At 38.9% G+C, this 11,680-nt stretch overlaps 1 pseudogene; it reads right to left on the bottom strand.

Annotated features, from left to right (window-relative positions):
• Nucleotides 1-546: 546 nt before the first annotated feature.
• LOC132027608 (small nuclear ribonucleoprotein F-like) lies at nt 547-814 on the bottom strand (annotated as a pseudogene).
• Nucleotides 815-11,680: the final 10,866 nt, after the last annotated feature.

Consider the following 11,680-nt stretch of genomic DNA (forward strand, 5'->3'; position numbering starts at 1 on the left):
CAAATTATAGATGTTGCTTACTTTCTAGGCAGACACTCTGCACGCACTTGATCCACCTGACCAAGCACAAGGTCTCTCTCTTCCCTTCTGGGGAGAGAAACTCTGGGCAGGTGATTCTCAGAATGATGAATACCAAAGAGAGTTTGTGGTCTGCAAGCTGTGCTTGCCTTGGGAAAAGGTCATTTTGTTGAGGTCTTTAACTTCAACAAAGTCACAGACCAGTGAATACCATCCTGCCAGGGGCTGGGAAGGTGTGAGTGGTATGCAAAGTGTGAAGGGCTGTTCACTACACAGAATATCTAGATGTTCCATGGGAGTGTCCAAGAAACTCCATGTTGTGAAATCAGGGAACTGAAGACAGATGTTTCGTGGTATCAGTGGAACAAGATCAACCAATTAGAAGCCTTTCAATCTCTTCCTTTTGCTACATTCTTCTCCTTTTTATTTTTCCTCCTCCTCCTCCCCACCGCCCCCCCCCCCCTTCTCTTCTTTTTCAGGAAAAAAAAAAACATTCTTATTGTCTGCAAATAGAGATTTAAAAATTCCTCACAAAAGATGTTCTTCTCTCATTTCCCCATCTTTTTCCTCTTCTTCAACATCCCTGATACAAAGGACATTATTACATCTTATTAAAACTTCACCCAAATGTCCAGACAATGCTTCATCTGTGTACTCTTCTGTGTTTGCCACCTGCATGTTCATATAGCTACAGATACCAGGTAGCTTTGTACTCCATTCCTCACTTGAATTTCACCATTTCATGGCTTTCCCATGAATCCCTGAGGAAAGGTTTGGGATCGAGGAGCAAACTCATCTCAACTACGAGCAAATGTTGTAGGCCACTCACCACCAGCCCAGCTGTCGTCTGTCTCTCGAGACAGGAGTAGCTATAGCTGGGCACAAATCCTCATTTTACTATCTCATTTATCTGTATTAGTAAAGTTTTCTTCTTTGGACATGTCAGTGTGGCAAATGAAAAATATTGTACTGCTTTTTCCTATAAAAATTCCAATTTATTGAAACTACCTCTTCATTTCTAAGCTTGTATTTGACAGAGAATGCTCGGTGTTCATGAGAATCAGTTGCAGGAGTGATCTAGGTGGCGGTCTGAGAGCCAGGAAGGGGTATTTTGGAGACACCATTCCACTGGTAACCTGTCCTCCTTGGGAGCTGCCAAGTGGCCTTCACTGCACCAGCACAAATTATTTTTGGATTCAACATTCTATTATTCACACTTAAACAAGAGACAATGGAATGAACATCTTGAAATTTTTTAAAAGAATTTCTTTTGCCACCTACCATCTAAACATGACAGACCAAATCTTCCAAAGAGTTTTCAACACCCACAGCCTGGCAACTAAGAGTAGGAAAAAAAACTCATGCACAATATACACTTTCAAAAAGTATTTTTAGTTTCTTCCATGAAGTGACATTTTCTTTTACTCTTCTTAAAAACATTTAACTGTCAGCAATGGTTCATGTCTGGTAAGTGCTATAATTCCTATGAACAGTTTGCTTAGTTCTTCAAGACAATGGACAGTTTCATTAATTTGTTTGCCCAAGTTACAGCAGGCTCAGAGCAATTTGGTGTGGTTGTGAAACAATGGAAGTTTACCAATGGGAGTGGTAGAATCTTCTCTTCTAGAACAAATAGAGGCCAAGTCTTAATCTGGAATAGGATAGACTTAGATCTAGCCAAGTTCATATATTTGAGATCTATTAGTGTCCTTGGTGAGGAAATGGCAGATCCAACGTGGGTACTTTGAGGGTCGTTTTTAAAATGGATTACTTACAATGATGAGGGTAGCGTTTGGAGAACTAGTATGGAAATTCCCAGGGCGAGCAACAGCAGGGAGTCACCATATCTGGGCCTTAGATGGAACAGTTCTAGAAACGCAGAAAAAGTAGCTATATAAAGAGAACCTCCTAGTCCAGACCTCACTCTCTTGCCCATCTTCCAGTCTCCTGCCACTGCATCTCATTGGCCAAACCTTTCAGAAGTCAGATATCAAAGGGACACATTGATTTGGCCTCCTGGGGCAGAATGTAGAAGGTGGACAATGGATTCCAGGACAAAGAGAAGAAATCAGTAGAAGGAAATTGAGGGAGGGTAGGGTAATCACATGAATGCTCTTATTCGTCTCTTTGTTCATTCTTTCATTCATCAAACATACATTATTTAAGCACCTTCTGTACGTGAAAGCACTTTGGAAAAGACAGGTGAATGATGAGAAGTTGTCACTTCTTTCAAGGAGCTTTTTATCGAATGTTCAAACAAGACATACCTATGTGGAATTTCGTAAGACAAAAGCTCACTGAGAGTAATAGTACGGCAGAGAGTATCAGAGGTGGGGCAGTCAGTGTGGGCGCTGAGAGAAGATAGGCTCCAGGGAAACACAAGAGGATTTTAACAGGGCTTTGTGGGACTCAAGGAAGAGTCTCAAAGCCTTTAGTCTTCACCTCAGTACCTCTATGGAGCAATGGACTGGACTGGCCTAGTGATTTCTCAATGAATTCTAGGACTACATAAAAACTAAATATATGCACCATTTTTTTAATTGAGTACTTACAATCAGTTATTTCACATGTAATATCTCATGGAAGCCCTACAATAAGATTGCTGAAATGAATGTTATTTTTCATATTTTACATATGAAAATGAATGAAATTCCAAGAGGTGGAGTGACTTATCTAATGTCAGACACCTGGTGTTAGAGAAACTGGGATTCAAAGCCAGGCATTTCTGACATAAAATTCTAAGCTACTAACCTCTTTAAATAATGACAATAAGGGACTCAGCAGTGGTGCCTGCCTTGGGTATAAACATTGTCCTGGTAACACCTTTGTTTTTTCTCAGATAACTGGTAGTTAGAACTTTCTCCCTCTTTTAAGAAGCTGCTTGACTTATAATAGGTTGTGTTTTCACAAGTGCTGCCTGCACTTACTTACAGTATTGGCCTCTGAGGAAGTCTGAATGGAAGCACTTCGGTTGTATCTTTCCTATGGAAAACCATCTAATGACTTCTCATCATGCTTGGAATTAATTCTTTGAACTATACAGGCAATTGATCTGGCTTCTCCTACCTCTGATTTGATTTCTTACTATCCATCACTTACTCACTCTGCTCCAGCCACACTGGCTTTCTTTCTCATCTTTGAATAAGCTTTGATCTTCTTACCATAGGTTATTTGCCCTAGGTGTTCTCTCTGTTTAGAATCTTCTTCCCACAAATCTTCATGAACTGGCTCCTTCTGTTAGTCAGTCTCAACAGAAATGTCAGATTCCTTTTCTGACCATGTCTCATAATGCTCTCCTACTCAATCTACAGAACATCATCTTGTTTTATGATCATTGTAACACTCATCTTGTTGGTCTATTCACCCTCTGTCCACAGAAGGCTTGGAAACTTTCACTGCCTTATGCAATGCTAGATAACCCCATGTCTTGGATAGTTCCTGGATCCTTAAATCTTTGCAAATGAATGAATAAATGCATGGACATGAGCCCTTGTTCAGAAAGAAACGTAGTAACGGTATGGTATATGTATTCATTATTTAATATCGCCTATCTCTCAGGTATTATTTTTATTTATATTTCAAGATGAGAAAAATGACATTTAGAGATGCTCAAGGGCACCCAAGAAATAGAGCAGGACTACACTCACCTTTTGACTCAAGCTCTATTGAGCTTTCAAAGCCACTACGCATGAGTTATGACCCCCAAGTACAGTCTTAAGTGAGGTCAACACTGATTTTTCTTTCATGTGTTAGTATAGAAGTGAATGTCTTCACCAGATTGAAGGTGTCACCTCTGGGTCTAGGTTACTCACTCTGGCTATTGCCCTTTCCTCACCAGAATAAAGGGAGGAAGAGGGAAGGAAGGGCCACAGCTTCCTTGTGAAGATGTGATCTTCCTTGTGAAGATGCATCCCCTTCACCAGAGCTACAAGAAAAGCTGGTGGATGTAAAAGCTGGTTTGGAGAGTATGTGCCCAATCAAAATTTGACAAATTCTATTACTAAAAGGAAGAAAGGGAGACTAGATGTGAAGGATAGTAGACAAACCACTCTAAGTAAAGATTAGTATCATTTTCATTTTATATATGGAGAAATTGGGGCTCAAGGAGATTAAAGATCACATCATTAGTCAGGAAGAGGACAGAACTCATGACAATATTACATTTCAGTCCCCCATTTCTTCATTATCATCTCTCTCTCTCTGTCTCTCACACACAAACAGACACACACACACACACACACACACACACAGAGCACGGCTCAGTGTTCGGTGCTTAGATGGAATTTACTCCATTTTCATCCTTGGAATCTCATTTCAGCCTTAATCTATTAAGGAAAATTCAACCATCAAGACAAGGAAGTAAGTAGAGGTGAGGATCCTGAGGGCTAGACCTGGTCTGACCATCTATCTACAGCAGAGCTTGCCTTCTCCTGGGTACAGTGGGCGCCTGGGGAAGCTGCCTCCGGGATAAGTGTGTTCTGATAAGTCAGAACCTGGATCTTGGTTGGAGAGGTTTGTAAATAATGAGTCACGAGTCCCTGGTTTCCGAGCAACAAGAACAAACAGGCCCTTAGTAGGTATGGTGGGCACATGTCTTGTGTACTGGGATAATCTTTGTTTACAGCTGTTGTCCCAGTGCACTTATTAAAAGTGTCCCCCTCAAAATTGCCCTAGTTCAAATGATGAATTATATGGTCACCCTATCATTAGCCCTATGTTCCCATTGTTATTCAGCTTTAAAAATATTGGGGCAAAGACTACATAGATGTTGGACAGCTAAGCAGAAAAGGTGCCTAAATAAGAGTCCTTGAATTTGACTGCCATTGTAAAGTCCTAGTAAGAAACTGATCAGCTGTCTAAATTAACAGTAATTCCATTCCTCTGAATAAGCCAAAATAATCTAATTATAAAGGTTAATTTTATAATTCATTCTTAGATTACCAAAAAGAGTAAAAATGTCTTGGGGGGTGTTTTACACTGCAACATCATTAATGATTAAAACGTCTGGGCACAGAAGCATGTATAGTTACAAATTATTCAAACCACATAAGACTTTATAAAACTCCATCTATGAGAGGCATTCAATAAATAACCCAGAATTCATCTATTTCATGTCTATGCCCTTTGGTTTCAATGACATTGTCATTTTTCAAAACAATATTGAGTTACACTGCACATGGAGTTTCAGAAAAGTTCTTCCCAGTTAATCAAAATTTACTCAATTTGTAGCACAACAATTTTATTGCCCAGAGGTCGTTATTGACACTCTGTATCTATGAACCTTGTTGAAAAAATCCTAGAGGGAGACTTGCAAAATGACAGTCCTCAAGTAACTTTGTTTTTCGAGAGGGATCAGAAGAATGAAATTAAAGATCAACACATAAAAGAAGTTTCTGCTTCTTGAAGTTAGAATGAAGTAAAGGACACACTCATTATCTAAGAATAATGGGCAAAAGAAAAAAAACAGCAATCTAAAATGAGCTCACTTAAAACAGAGAAAAAAATTGTACAGTAAGTGAAAAGAAGTTTTCATAGGATTCAAGAAATTAAAACCTGCAGATTTGGGTGTAACTTTCCATCAGAACTGTACTTCAGCATGTACCATATTTCATTTGATCTTTAAATGACCATAAAGAGGATTTCTTAATAAAATGTGTCAGGGCTTCATTGGTTTCCTCAGGGGAGTCTCCTCCACATGTTCATATCCAAATTTTCTTAGCTACACAGTCTCCATGTCCTTCTCTCCTCTCAGCTGTCAATAAGTCTAACTCCAGCAGGGCCTCACTTATCAAAGTCTTAGCTTGTGTGATTGTAAGTGGTTTTCTGACATCACCTCCATCGACTTCATAAAATCCCTATCTTTGGTAAGATTTGCCTTTTCTCTTTGCAATCAATGTGTACTGTATTAACAATGAATTGCTGGTTATTCTAAACAACAAATGATCCTGGAATCCAATCAACAAAGACATTGATGTGCTGGGAATCAACGCTACATGGAGCAGGATATTTGAAAGGGAATAACTTTGTGATTCTTTGGTCCATAGACAGTATCTTCCTTTGAAGGCCCCCATGGCAGGGGGGCATGTATAGGAGCAGGGTCTTAGGTAATAATCCCAGGTAGCCAGGACTTCCTGACTTTAGGTTTGAGCCCCAACTCCATCAACTTGATCTGTGGTCTTGAGGTAGCCACTTCATCTCACTAATCTTACAGGCCTAAAACACCCAGATTCTTTTTCTGGGATCTAAGAAGTTCTGCATATATTTTTTAATGTGCGTGCTCTCGGGGAGTGTGCTCATGTTCCTTTCAATTCTCATTAAGAATCTAAACCAGTAATCATGAAGTATCTCACATGATCTCTAAAGCTGCTTCCAGCTTTCACATTCTCTGATTTCTGATTTTCCCTGGGTAAAACTATCTATAGGTAATGAAGGTAGAAGCTTGGGTAAGTCCACGGGGGGGCGGGGAGGGGGGGAATCTGTAAATGATTACCAGTAATTAGTGCTGAAATATACATAGGTAATCCATCAATTCTACCCAATGGTCCACCTCCCAACAAACCCTGGAAACTTGTTTGGAGAAACTAAATTAAAGATTTTCAAGTTTGCTGTTTCAGAGAAGGCAAAATGTTATAGAGAAGATTTAATGATGTATGTGCAAATTATTAAAGAAATATTGGACAATCAGTTCAATCTAAGGATTTGAAACATCACTAAATAATTACCAACCTATTTTAGTAATTAATTATGACTAAGATCATTGCAAATATCAGAGCTGGAAAGATAGAAAATGACACATACTATCTGATGTGGGCAGAACAAATAGGGTTTCTGAAAGCTGTAGAAACTGGTCCTTTAATACAGCTATTCTAAATCTTGACATCATCATAGCTATAACTTTATTAAATATCAAATTTACCTTCTGAACTTTAAAGAGACCTCAATATGATATTTTTGTAACAACAAATAGAAAAGAAAAATAGGGAAATTGCTTTGATGACATCAGTTCCACTTTTAAGACATAATCTCACCGTAATGGAATCTTCTTCATTGAATTAAAAAAATCTGAGTCTCATTTATTTACTCATCAGGAATTCAGGATGGGGAAATCTGGTATGACATTATTGCATTAGTGTGTATAAAATCTTGACAATATTTGGCAGTGGAGAGGCTAAGGCCCAGGACTGCAGGGAAATCGTTTATATTTTGTATTTAGCATTCATAGGCAAATAAAACCTACCCCTCTATCAATGTGGGTCTTAAGAAGTGTATGGAAAGACTTGAAACAGTTTTAGAGAGTATATTAACTCAAATATAATCAGAAATTAAGACACAGATACTTGTTAAAGTGATTTACTGATGTACTTTCTCAGCCAGAGAAGTTTTTTTGTTGTTGTTGTTTTTAAAAGCGGTTGGAAAGACCATTTGTTAGATTCCTGATCAGACCTGATTCCTTACAGGTATGAAAAAATCATATGCACAAAACAACCGAACCTGTCCGGAAAGACAAAGAGCATAGTTTGCTAATTCTAGAATATGCTAAGATTAAGATTCAAATTGGACCGAGATAGTAAGTAACTGACAATAAGAAGAAATTATTTCTCATTGTCAAACTACCAGGAGCCTATGAAAATCACAGATTTTCCAAATGGCACCATGTGAAAGTAAATTAATAGTTTTGAAAGAGATTGATAGGTTTCCGTGTCCATGTAGTAGTGCTCACTTTGAACATTAGTCGACATTGGCCCACCCAGCATTCATTTTCTCTTCTTTCTCCTACTTCTCCACTGGGATCCTCCCCTCCCCACTGTTGGTCCATAGGTCTATGGAAGTCCATTCAGAGCTCCGCGGGTGTCCTTGTGCTCCAATATGTGACTCGGGCCTGACAAATTACAGCAGCTCTTCCTTTTAGTCACAGTGATTGGAAGAGTAATGAGTATGACCACAGTATGGTAATAATTTATTGAATGTCTGGGCTACTGGGGATGCAACTGAAAACAGTCCTCTTTCTCTAGACTCAAACCTAGAAGGGTATGATCATGTAACTGCTGTAGCCGCTGCAGCAAGCGCCATCTTGTGAAACTCGAGTATGATACATTGCTACCATCTGAGCCTCAGACCTCACGCCAGTTTCATCGAAAAGGTCCAGTTCTGAATCATGTGCTGCATTTGTCATGCCTGAGAAGTTCCCGTTAGTGTAGAACAGTTTTCCAGTTTTTCCTTTGGCTTTCCTGACCTCAAATCTTTGGAAGATTATAGGCTAGTCACCTTTGGAATTTTCCTTGACTTGGGTTTTTCTGATATTTCCTCCCAGTTGGATTGAGATCGTACATCTTTTGCAGGAATATCACAGAAGTTCTTCTAAAGGCCTTGCATCAGGTGGCACAGGATTTCAATGTGTCTCACTGTTGATATTTGCTCTCTTTGGCAACTTAAAAAGATGACATCTGCCAGGTGTTTTCACTATAAGCTTACCTTTTTCCCCTTTGCAATTAGTGTTCTGAGGAGAAGTACTTTGAAGTACTATTTTTTGTAAATCAAACTTCCATTTACTTATTTATATCTGAATGGATTCATAATTTCCTCTTTTATTTCATAGGTTATAGTTTTTCATGTTCATTATTTCTTCTGAAGCACAAATTGTCCCGATTTAGCCCATCTCACTTGTTTCTGAGTTTTTTGTGACCTATCTTCATCATTTGTTAATCACTTATTTTTCTGGCTCTGTGATGTAGAAAGATCCTGAACTCAACCCCACTGTGGACATACCGAATCTACAGCTGCGTTTGGAACAATTTCCTCTGAAAACTAGCTGAACAGCTCCTACGCGAGGACAAACAAGAAAAAGGCCACAATGAAGGGGCTGAGACACAATCTCACCATAAACCACACGCCCAGCACAGCCACCCACAATCAGAAGGGAACTCACAAACCCGGAGCTTCAACCTGAGGAGTGAACTTTTCACATCCCACATCAGGCACTCCAGATTTTTAAGACCTGCCCCTGACAGATGAGCCTCCAAAACATGAAAACCAATGTAGGACTCACTTTGTCAAGATCCAAGAGGCTGTGGTGACCTGAGTGATGTCTCTTGAAGGGCTCATGTGTGGACTCACTCACTCCTAGGCCCAGTGCAGAAGCAGCTATTTGAAAAGTGCCTGGACCTTATGCAAAAGGGATTAATTTGCTAATCTTATTAAAGCATTAACCAGAGATGCAGGGTCTGTTGGGATACTCTCCAGGGATAAAGGAGATGGCAGGCACCTTTTTTCAAGCTTTTGCTCCACTTTGCTAAAACTGGCAGAATTTTTTTTTTTTTTTTTTTTTTTAAACACTAACTCCCTTTCTCCTCAGTGGGTGGTATCTTTACCCTCTAACCAGCGGGTTCCATCTTTGCACTCTCCCTCTGCATCTTCTACAGTGGAGCTTTTATAGATGTCTGAAGCCCTGGTTCTTATGTCTGGTGCCCTGATTTTTGCAGCAGCAGGCCAGGGACGCACCTTGATGATACAGTCCTGGAGGTCAGGGGAGCTTGCCTTCTTGGGTCTCCTGGGACTGTAATAATTGGAAAGATAGTTTTTGGCAGACTACCACCCTCCAGGACATTGCACAGACAGCAGACTGAAATACAACCCCAGGTGTTCAAAGAAAGAGACTTTATTCTGGAGCCTGGGGGACAGGGTTCAGGTTTGGAGCATATCTAGAGGCCTAAGGAGGGGTTCTCAGGGAACACAGGACAAGTGACACACCATTTCTGTGCTCCCCCTCTGTCACATTAGGGATACATTAGACCTTACCAGTTTCTAAGAAAGGAGATTATATGCTTGTCATATAATAAAAATAAAAATAGAAATAAAAATAAAAATAAAAATAAAAAAATCAGGAGCCCTGATTTTTGTAACTGTTGCCCAGGGGATACCTCCAGATTACCTGGTCTACTGGCTTCCAGGGCTTACACTTGAAGTCCCACAGGAATGTATATATTTGCATACTCTACAAGCTGCTACTTAAGAATCTGACTTCTAATCAGCTTGAATCTAGGTGCTTCCTCAGATCTCCTTCTTTGGGACACTGACAACAAATCTTAGCCCACCTTCAGCTACTGGGTGTTACTAAAAACCAAATAGGCTGCTTGGACAATCATGAAAGCTTGAGAGACAATGAAAAGCTAGAACAAGGTAAATGATAAGGTTTATCTCCTACATGAGGCCACTCCTTGAAGACGAGGACAGATGGCTGTTCCATCTAATACATAAAACAAACACAGAGAGTCAAGCAAAAAGAGGAAACAAAGAACAAGATAAAATGTCCAGAAGAAATTTTAATAAAATGGAGAGAATTATCTACCTGATAAAGAGTTTAAAGTAATGGTTTAAAGACAGTGACTAAACTTGGGAGAAGCATGGATAAACACAGCAAGAATCTCTTTTTTTTTTTCTCTTTCTTTCTTTCTTTCTTTCTTTCTTTTTCAAGACACTGAATGCATTTTTATTGAGCCTTTTGGTTAACAACATGAGGTAAAAGGAAAGTCATTCAACTTTTCCTCTAATATCAGAAATAAGACAGTAAGACAGTTGCCGCTTTTGTTCAACATAATACTGAAATCCCTCACCAGGTAAATTAGGCAAGACAAAGAAACAGGCATCACAATTGGAACTATTTGCAGATGATATAATATTATATATAGAAAAACCCTAAAGACTCCACCAAAAAAGTGTTAGAACTAATCAAAGGATTCAGGAAAAAAATCACAGGATACAAAATCAATACATAAAAATCTGTTGCATTTTTAATAATAAACTATCAGAAAGAGAAATTTAAAAAACAAACTCATTTACAATTGCATCAAAAAGAATAAAATACCTAGGAATAAATTTAATCAAGAAGGTAAAAGACATGTGTAAGACATGTATGCCAAAAACTATAAGACACTGATGAAAGTAATTGAAGAAGACACAAACAAATGGACAGATATTCTGTGCTCATGGATTGGAAGAATTAGTATGTGTTAAAATACCCATATCACTGAAAGCAATCTATAGATACAATGCAATCTCTATCAAAATTCCAATGGCATTTTTGACAGAAATAGAACAAAAAATTCTAAAATTTATATAGAACTGCAAAAGACCATGAATACCCAAGGCAATCTTGAGAAAGAACAAACTGGAGAGAGGGGTGCTTTGGTTGTTCAGTAGGTTAAGGGTGCAACTCATGATTTGGACTCAGGTCATGATCTCATGGTCATGGGATCAAGCCTCACAAAGGACTGCATGCTCAGCAGGAAGTCTGCTTGCGATTCTCTCTCTCCTCTCTACCTAGGGCCCTCGCCCTGCTCCCATTCTCTCTCTCAACTAAATAAATAAGTATTAAAAGAGAACAAAGCTGGAAGAATTGTGCTCCCTGATGTCAAATTGTACTAAAAAGCTATAATAATTGAAATAGTATTATATTGTCATAAAAATAGATACATAGATCAATGAAACAGGAGAGCCCAGAAATAAACCCATGCATATATGGTCAATCAATTTACCACAGAGGAGCCAAGAATATACAATATGTAAGAGACAGTCTCTTTAATAAGTGGTGTTGGGAAAACTACACAATCACATGAAAATAATAACGTGACCCCTATCTTAAGACATACACAAAAATTAACTCAAA

Source organism: Mustela nigripes, chromosome 12 (genome assembly GCF_022355385.1).
Source record: "Mustela nigripes isolate SB6536 chromosome 12, MUSNIG.SB6536, whole genome shotgun sequence".
NCBI classification, from domain to species: Eukaryota; Metazoa; Chordata; class Mammalia; order Carnivora; family Mustelidae; genus Mustela; species Mustela nigripes.